This window comes from Oncorhynchus masou, unplaced genomic scaffold (genome assembly GCF_036934945.1).
Source record: "Oncorhynchus masou masou isolate Uvic2021 unplaced genomic scaffold, UVic_Omas_1.1 unplaced_scaffold_3066, whole genome shotgun sequence".
NCBI lineage: Eukaryota > Metazoa > Chordata > Actinopteri > Salmoniformes > Salmonidae > Oncorhynchus > Oncorhynchus masou.
The window spans coordinates 36,536-44,515 of NW_027009484.1; the positions used below are offsets into that span (position 1 = coordinate 36,536).

Sequence of the window (7,980 nt, forward strand, 5' to 3'; positions counted from 1 at the left end):
GAAACAGCAGAGATGGCGCTGGATTGACGTTGGATTTCAACGATCTGCCAGAATAATGGTGTAACTAACTCAGAACCTGGGTTGTGTGAAAAATATTAAATTTCAAATCTTTATCTGCATTATTACATTTTTTTCAGAGCCCTGCTACATCATAAGTCTAAAAACAAACTAGTTAGGAACATTAGGTAACAAAAAAATAGTTATAGCATTTGATAAATTCAATCAGCATTTAGAACAAGCTTCCTAGAAAATAGAGAAGCGAGCTTGCTTGACTTTAATATATGCGGTTTTTAAAAGAACGAAACGAACTTGTACTACTTGCTCCCGCTAGTGCTGCTAACCTCTGCAGAGTGCAATCAAGCACAAAGCTAGCAAGCTAACACGGGCAGAAGTAAACTGGAGAAAGGCCGACAAGTAGTTTCACAATATTAAACGTAAACATGGATTACTAGGTAGCGAACTACGGTTCTCTACTTGGCTTTAGTCGCCCGTCATTTAGCTAACTGACTTGCAAGCAAAAACATAGTCAAAAAGTAATCTAGCAGATTAGCATATCCAACTAGCCAGCTGTGTTATCCTTTCGAGTAAAGTCAAACATGCTAGCCAGCTGAGCTATCCTTCCGAGTAAAGTCAAACTCCTTCAGGCTTACTAGCGAGGCTATGCTCCGCTCAGACTGTCCTCCCCGTGACCACGCATAGAATAAACCAAGTACCGCGAAAACGAAACGACACTGAAGCCACACCATACGAGAATATCTCGTCGTTTTAAAGCACAACAGTTAAGTTTACCTCCGCCATTCTGTTTCCTTCTGTGTGGCGCTTGTCTTTAGCATGACCTTTAGTTACCCGACACTAATATTGACGTAATTGTCATGGAAACAGAACTCCGCCTGCTTCGTGGATTCGCGTACGTTCGAAAATGACCACTGAGCTATAATAAGAAGTCAACGACAGTGGACAAAGAAAGAATAAAGCCACCTCTTCACCAAGATAACCCCTTTCATAAATAACATCGCAATAGGTCAATTCTCAAAGTAGGACGCACAGTACATTCACACGATGATACTACAACTGACTTCAATATTTTACAGTAGCTGACGGAGGATGGTTTATATCAAATTACTGTACAAATGTTTCGATTCAATATCAAACACAGAAATGGCATAGGTGGAATATTTAAATAATGGTAGTAAAATGTAAAATGCAATACACACTGTAAATGTATTATCTTAGCCCATATAGCCTGGTCTGTGAAATTTGTGGCATACATCCCCCTCAGCATTTATCCTTATTTTATTGTCAATTGTTGTCCTTACAGCAAAAAGCCATACATTTTTAGACTTATTTCTTAGAACAAAACCAAATTGTTTAACAGCAACCAAAATATAATAATTATCATGCTAATGCACTGAAAAGCCCAAAAGCTACTTAAAAACATTATTAAAGGTTCACTTGGATATCTTGAGAAAACAATGATCCAACTTGTTATTAATGCAGCTTTATAACCTTGAAGAAAGAAGAACAGATCACAGGAATCTGATAATCAAACGTCATGAGTAGAATATAAGGATCACATCTAGCTCACTCCAACATTTAGACCCACGTTAGACCCATAAGCACATTATCATTGCAAGCCATATGATTCCGATATCAAGTACATACATATTTTTTTTTCCTTTATTTAACTAGGCAAGTCAGTTAAGAACAAATTCTTATTTTCAATGACGGCCTAGGAACAGTGGGTTAACTGCCTGTTCAGGGGCAGAATGACAGATTTGTACCATGTCAGCTCGGGGATTCGAACTTGCAACCTTTTGGTTGCTAGTCCAACGCTCTAAACACTAGGCTACGCTGCCGCACCTATCAAATATCAACTGTTTAACAAACCAATAACAAATAAATAACCCTGGTAAGAATAGTTGTTGCCCCGGGCAAATCGCCATTTCTTACTTTGATCTATGGAGCATAAGGTTGGAGTCCGTCTAATTCCAATGACTTGAATCTCACTGAAGCATGCATGCTGCTGTTGTTTTACGTCAGTAAATGATGGTTTGTTATCTGTAAATGTCTGTTATCAGGCTGTCAGTCCTGAAACGTTGCATCCATTGATGAGAGGGTGAGAAGGTTTCAGGCTGGCAGCTCCACGCCCCTCCTCCTCTCCATCCCCGTTGGCACGGATCTCGACGAGGGTGCGGGCGAAGTGGCTCCAGTCCTCAGGGTGTGGCACTGCCAGCTACAGGAGACAAACACGGTCAGTCACATATCAAATCAAATCTAATGTTATTGGTCACATACACATGGTTAGCAGATGTTATTGCGAGCGTAGCAAAATGCTTATGCTTCTAGATCCGACAGTGCAGCAATATCTAACAGGTAATATCTAACAAATTCCACAACGAAACCTAATACACACAATCTAGTAAAGGAATGGGACAAGAATATATAAGTATAAAATATATGGATGAGCATATATATGAAGAAAAAAAACTGAAAAACAATTGGATAGAAACAACAGTAGGCTAACTAATGTATCACATTTCAGCAAAGAAGTGAATAAGAATCCAAGGCACAACAACAAGGCCACGAGTTCCATCTTGTTTCAGCTACAGCACCCATTCTCTCATCGTTCGAACCCTTTAAATGATGGACTTAATTATTTCACCTCTCCCACATCGTAGATCCAGACACGTCCTCCGAGTCACCCACGGCAACCTCTCTGCCTCCCGACGCCCATCTCACACGGTTCAGAGCACACCCCTCGATCGTCACACTCACTGTGGGCACCTTTAAAAGAAAAGCGTCATATTATCTTACAACCACATACCAACAACAGATAGCTATGTAGGAATATGATCAAATCCTATTCTGCATCATACACATCCAGACCAGGATAAAAGAAAGTTGTACAGTGGTAAACAATTAACTAATAAAAACCGTCATGGAGAAGAACGAGCTGGAGGAGACCGCCCAGAACAGAGTGTGATGGAGAGGAACGAGCTGGAGGAGACTGTCCAGAACATAGTGTGATGGAGAGGAACGAGCTGGAGGAGACCGCCCAGAACAGAGTGTGATGGAGAGGAACGACTTTACCAAGCAGAGTGTGAGGACACCACCCAGAACAGAGTGTGATGGAGAGGAACGACGAGCTGGAGGAGACCGCCCAGAACAGAGGTGATGAGAGGAACGAGCTGGGAGGAGACCGCCCAGATAGTGATGGAGAGGAACGAGCTGGAGGAGACTGCCCAGAACAGTGTGATGGAGAGGAATGAGCTGGAGGAGACCGCCCAGAACAGTGTGATGGACAGGAGTTGTCGATGACCTATACTCCCAAAGGAACGATGGGCCATTTGTAAGTAAAGTAACCAATGAGATTGTGTGACTCACCTCAGTGTCATTGATGAGGTTCCACAGGTCCAAACGACCCATCCCATCCACGGAGGCAAAGAGAGCCGGATGCACAGGGGACCAACTGACATCATAGACATAATCTGCATTATCCTCAAAGGAGTACAGTGGCTTGTTGTGCTGGAGAGAGAGACAGACACAGAAAGAACAACAAATTCAAATTCTATTCTACGAGAATTCTATTCCATTCTAATTCTACAGAGACAGACACAGAAAGAACAACAAATTCAAATTCTATTCTACGAGAATTCTATTCCATTCTAATTCTACAGAGACACCACAAGAATGCTGCTACTGCTGAGGGTTCTTTGGGGCCTTAGGTGGCAGTTATAACTGTCTTGTAATTGTTAGTTTAAAATGTAGATCAGGGAACAGGGGCAACACCCTGAGTAGAGTAATGTGACTTGTCTTACCTTGATTGACCACAGTTTTACAGTCCAGTCAAAGGGAGGACGTGATGAAGAGGTGTGAGAAGTCGACAGTGCCCACAGCGTATGGCAGCTGATCCCAGTCACTGGGCCCTGGTGCCCCTCAAACATCTCAGCTATACCTGCTTTACTGCACACAACAACATAACAAGGCATTCACCTAAGTACATTCAATGAGCTTTAAGATAAAGCTATCATTCCAGGTACCGTAGGTTGGCTGGTCGAAGGACACACACATATTGCAAACATCTTGCGCTGTTTTCATCGGAAACATAAATAACATCAACTTCATGAGGTTGCATTCATTTGTAACAATAAAAAACATTGTAAAATATAGATAATGTGAGAGACTGACATTACACATCCCCCAGTGTCGTGTGCTGTTTCTATGGAAACGTGAAGACACATTCATGTTATAAATAAGTGTCCCTGTTGAGCCTCAGCTCACCCAACCTGCCGTGGCGGGAGGAGTACACCATCCCTTTCCTCGCTTCCCACCACGTAGTTGTTAACATCTCCGGCAGGGGAAGGCCATTCCTGTTACTGCTACGGGCTTGGACTTATTGTAGACCAGCTCCATACTCTCCTGTTAAATGCAGGCTCATATAGTTTACCTCAATAAACATGGAACAAAGACAAATACTAGTCCTTTTCTTTATGGATAAAAAAATAATTTATTTAGATAAATTCTCTGGAGGAGAATTAATAGGAGTTTATTGCGATACATATGTCTCAAATGGCACCCTATTCCCTTTAGAGTGCACTACTACCCAATGGACCCTGGACAAAAGTAGTGCACTACTACCCAATGGACCCTGGACAAAAGTAGTGCACTACTACCCAATGGACCCTGGTCAAAGTAGTGCACTACTACCCAATGGATCCTGGTCAAAAGTAGTGCACTACTACCCAATGGACCCTGGTCAAAAGTAGTGCACTACTACCCAATGGACCCTGGTCAAAAGTAGTGCACTACTACCCAATGGACCCTGGTCAAAAGTAGTGCACTACTACCCAATGGACCCTGGTCAAAAGTAGTGCACTACTACCCAATGGACCCTGGTCAAAAGTAGTGCACTACTACCCAATGGACCCTGGTCAAAGCGTACACTACTACCCAATGGACCCAAAAGTAGTGCACTACTACCCAATGGACCCTGGACAAAGTAGTGCACTACTACCCAATGGACCCTGGACAAATGTAGTGCACTACTACCCAATGGACCCTGGGTCATGCGGTAGTGCACTATAACGGGAATAGGGGGTCATTTAGGAAGCAGCCTTATGCCCCTCTGCTCACCTGTGGCTGAGAGAGCATGTTCAGACTCCAGGAGCATCTTCCCATCAGTAGACACTGTTATCAGGTTGTTGGCGTTCTGGGTACCCACCACATTCACACAGTACACTGGATGCTAGAGGAAAAAACAGTAGGTCGGTTCTTAGATATGTTACCACAAATCTAACGTTGTTCCCCAGACACTTCTTCCCAACGATTCTTATATGCAATTGGCCTGGGGACGAGGTTAACACAAATCTGTTTGACATCTTTTAGAATTTGTTTAAAAAAAGAAAAGCCAAACAAACAAGCTTGAATCAGAGATCAGGGGGAGATCAGTGTCTGTTAGCTTACAGTGTGTGGAGGGAGGTGTCTGTTGCCTTACAGTGTGTGGAGGGAGGTGTCTGTTAACTTACAGTGTGTGGAAGGAGGTGTCTGTTAGTTTACAGTGTGTGGAGGGAGGTGTCTGTTAGTTTACAGTGTGTGGAGGGAGGTGTCTGTTAACTTACAGTGTGTGGAGGGAGGTGTCTGTTAGTTTATAGTGTGTGGAGGGAGGTGTCTGTTAACTTACAGTGTGTGGAGGGAGGTGTCTGCTAGTTTACAGTGTGTGGAGGGAGGTGTCTGTTAACTTAGTGTGTGGTGGGAGGTGTCTGTTAGTTTACAGTGTGTAGAGGGAGGTGTCTGTTAGTTTATAGTGTGTGGAGGGAGGTGTCTGTTAACTTACAGTGTGTGGAGGGAGGTGTCTGTTAACTTACAGTGTGTGGAGGGAGGTGTCTGTTAACTTACAGTGCGTGGAGGAAGTGTCTGTTAACTTACAGTGTGTAGAGGGAGGTGTCTGTTAGTTTACAGTGTGTGGAGGGAGGTGTCTGTTAGTTTACAGTGTGTGGAGGGAGGTGTCTGTTAGTTTACAGTGTGTGGAGGGAGGTGTCTGTTAGTTTACAGTGTGTAGAGGGAGGTGTCTGTTAGTTTACAGTGTGTAGAGGGAGGTGTCTGTTAGTTTACAGTGTGTGGAGGGAGGTGTCTGTTAGTTTACAGTGTGTGGAGGGAGGTGTCTGTTAGTTTACAGTGTGTGGAGGGAGGTGTCTGTTAGTTTACAGTGTGTGGAGGGAGGTGTCTGTTAGTTTACAGTGTGTGGAGGGAGGTGTCTGTTAGTTTACAGTGTGTGGAGGGAGGTGTCTGTTAGTTTACAGTGTGTAGAGGGAGGTGTCTGTTAACTTACAGTGTGTGGAGGGAGGTGTCTGTTAGTTTACAGTGTGTAGAGGGAGGTGTCTGTTAACTTACAGTGTGTAGAGGGAGGTGTCTGTTAACTTACAGTGTGTGGACGGAGGTGTCTGTTAACTTACAGTGTGTGGAGGGAGGTGTCTGTTAACATACAGTGTGTGGAGGGAGGTGTCTGCTAGTTTACAGTGTGTCGAGAGAGGTGTCTGCTAGTTTACAGTGTGTGGAGGGAGGTGTCTGTTAGTTTACAGTGTGTGGAGGGAGGTGTCTGTTAGTTTATAGTGTGTAGAGGGAGGTGTCTGTTAGTTTACAGTGTGTAGAGGGAGGTGTAGATTAACTTACAGTGTGTAGAGGGAGGTGTCTGTTAACTTACAGTGTGTGGAGGGAGGTGTCTGTTAGTTTACAGTGTGTGGAGGGAGGTGTCTGTTAGTTTACAGTGTGTGGAGGGAGGTGTCTGTTAACTTACAGTGTGTAGAGGGAGATGTCTGTTAACTTACAGTGTGTGGACGGAGGTGTCTGTTAGCTTACAGTGTGTAGAGGGAGGTGTCTGTTAACTTACAGTGTGTGGAGGGAGGTGTCTGTTAACATACAGTGTATAGAGGGAGGTGTCTGTTAACTTACAGTGTGTAGAGGGAGGTGTCTGTTAACTTACAGTGTGTAGAGGGAGGTGTCTGTTAACTTACAGTGTGTGGACGGAGGTGTCTGTTAACTTATAGTGTGTGGAGGGAGGTGTCTGCTAGTTTACAGTGTGTAGAGGGAGGTGTCTGTTAACTTACAGTGTGTAGAGGGAGGTGTCTGTTAACTTACAGTGTGTGGACGGAGGTGTCTGTTAGCTTACAGTGTGTAGAGGGAGGTGTCTGTTAACTTACAGTGTGTGGAGGGAGGTGTCTGTTAAATTACAGTGTGTGGAGGGAGGTGTCTGCTAGTTTACAGTGTGTCGAGGGAGGTGTCTGCTAGTTTACAGTGTGTGGAGGGAGATGTCTGTTAGTTTACAGTGTGTAGAGGGAGGTGTCTGTTAACTTACAGTGTGTAGAGGGAGGTGTCTGTTAACTTACAGTGTGAGGAGGGAGGTGTCTGTTAGTTTACAGTGCGTGGAGGGAGGTGTCTGTTAACTTACAGTGTGTGGAGGGAGGTGTCTGTTAACTTACAGTGTGTGGAGGGAGGTGTCTGCTAGTTTACAGTGTGTCGAGGGAGGTGTCTGTTAGTTTACAGTGTGTGGAGGGAGGTGTCTGCTAGTTTACAGTGTGCCGAGGGAGGTGTCTGCTAGTTTACAGTGTGTAGAGGGAGGTGTCTGTTAGTTTACAGTGTGTAGAGGGAGGTGTCTGTTAACTTACAGTGTGTAGAGGGAGGTGTCTGTTAACTTACAGTGTGTGGAGGGAGGTGTCTGTTAGTTTACAGTGCGTGGAGGGAGGTGTCTGCTAGTTTACAGTGTGCCGAGGGAGGTGTCTGCTAGTTTACAGTGTGTGGAGGGAGGTGTCTGTTAGTTTACAGTGCGTGGAGGGAGGTGTCTGTTAACTTACAGTGTGTAGAGGGAGGTGTCTGTTAGTTTATAGTGCGTGGAGGGAGGTGTCTGTTAACTTACAGTGTGTAGAGGGAGGTGTCTGTTAGTTTACAGTGCGTGGAGGGAGGTGTCTGCTAGTTTACAGTGTGCCG

The 7,980-nt window shown here is 44.4% G+C and overlaps 1 pseudogene; it reads right to left on the reverse strand.

The window, feature by feature from the left end:
- Positions 1–2,074: 2,074 nt before the first annotated feature.
- LOC135534146 (cytoplasmic dynein 1 intermediate chain 1-like) lies at positions 2,075–5,245 on the reverse strand (annotated as a pseudogene).
- Positions 5,246–7,980: the final 2,735 nt, after the last annotated feature.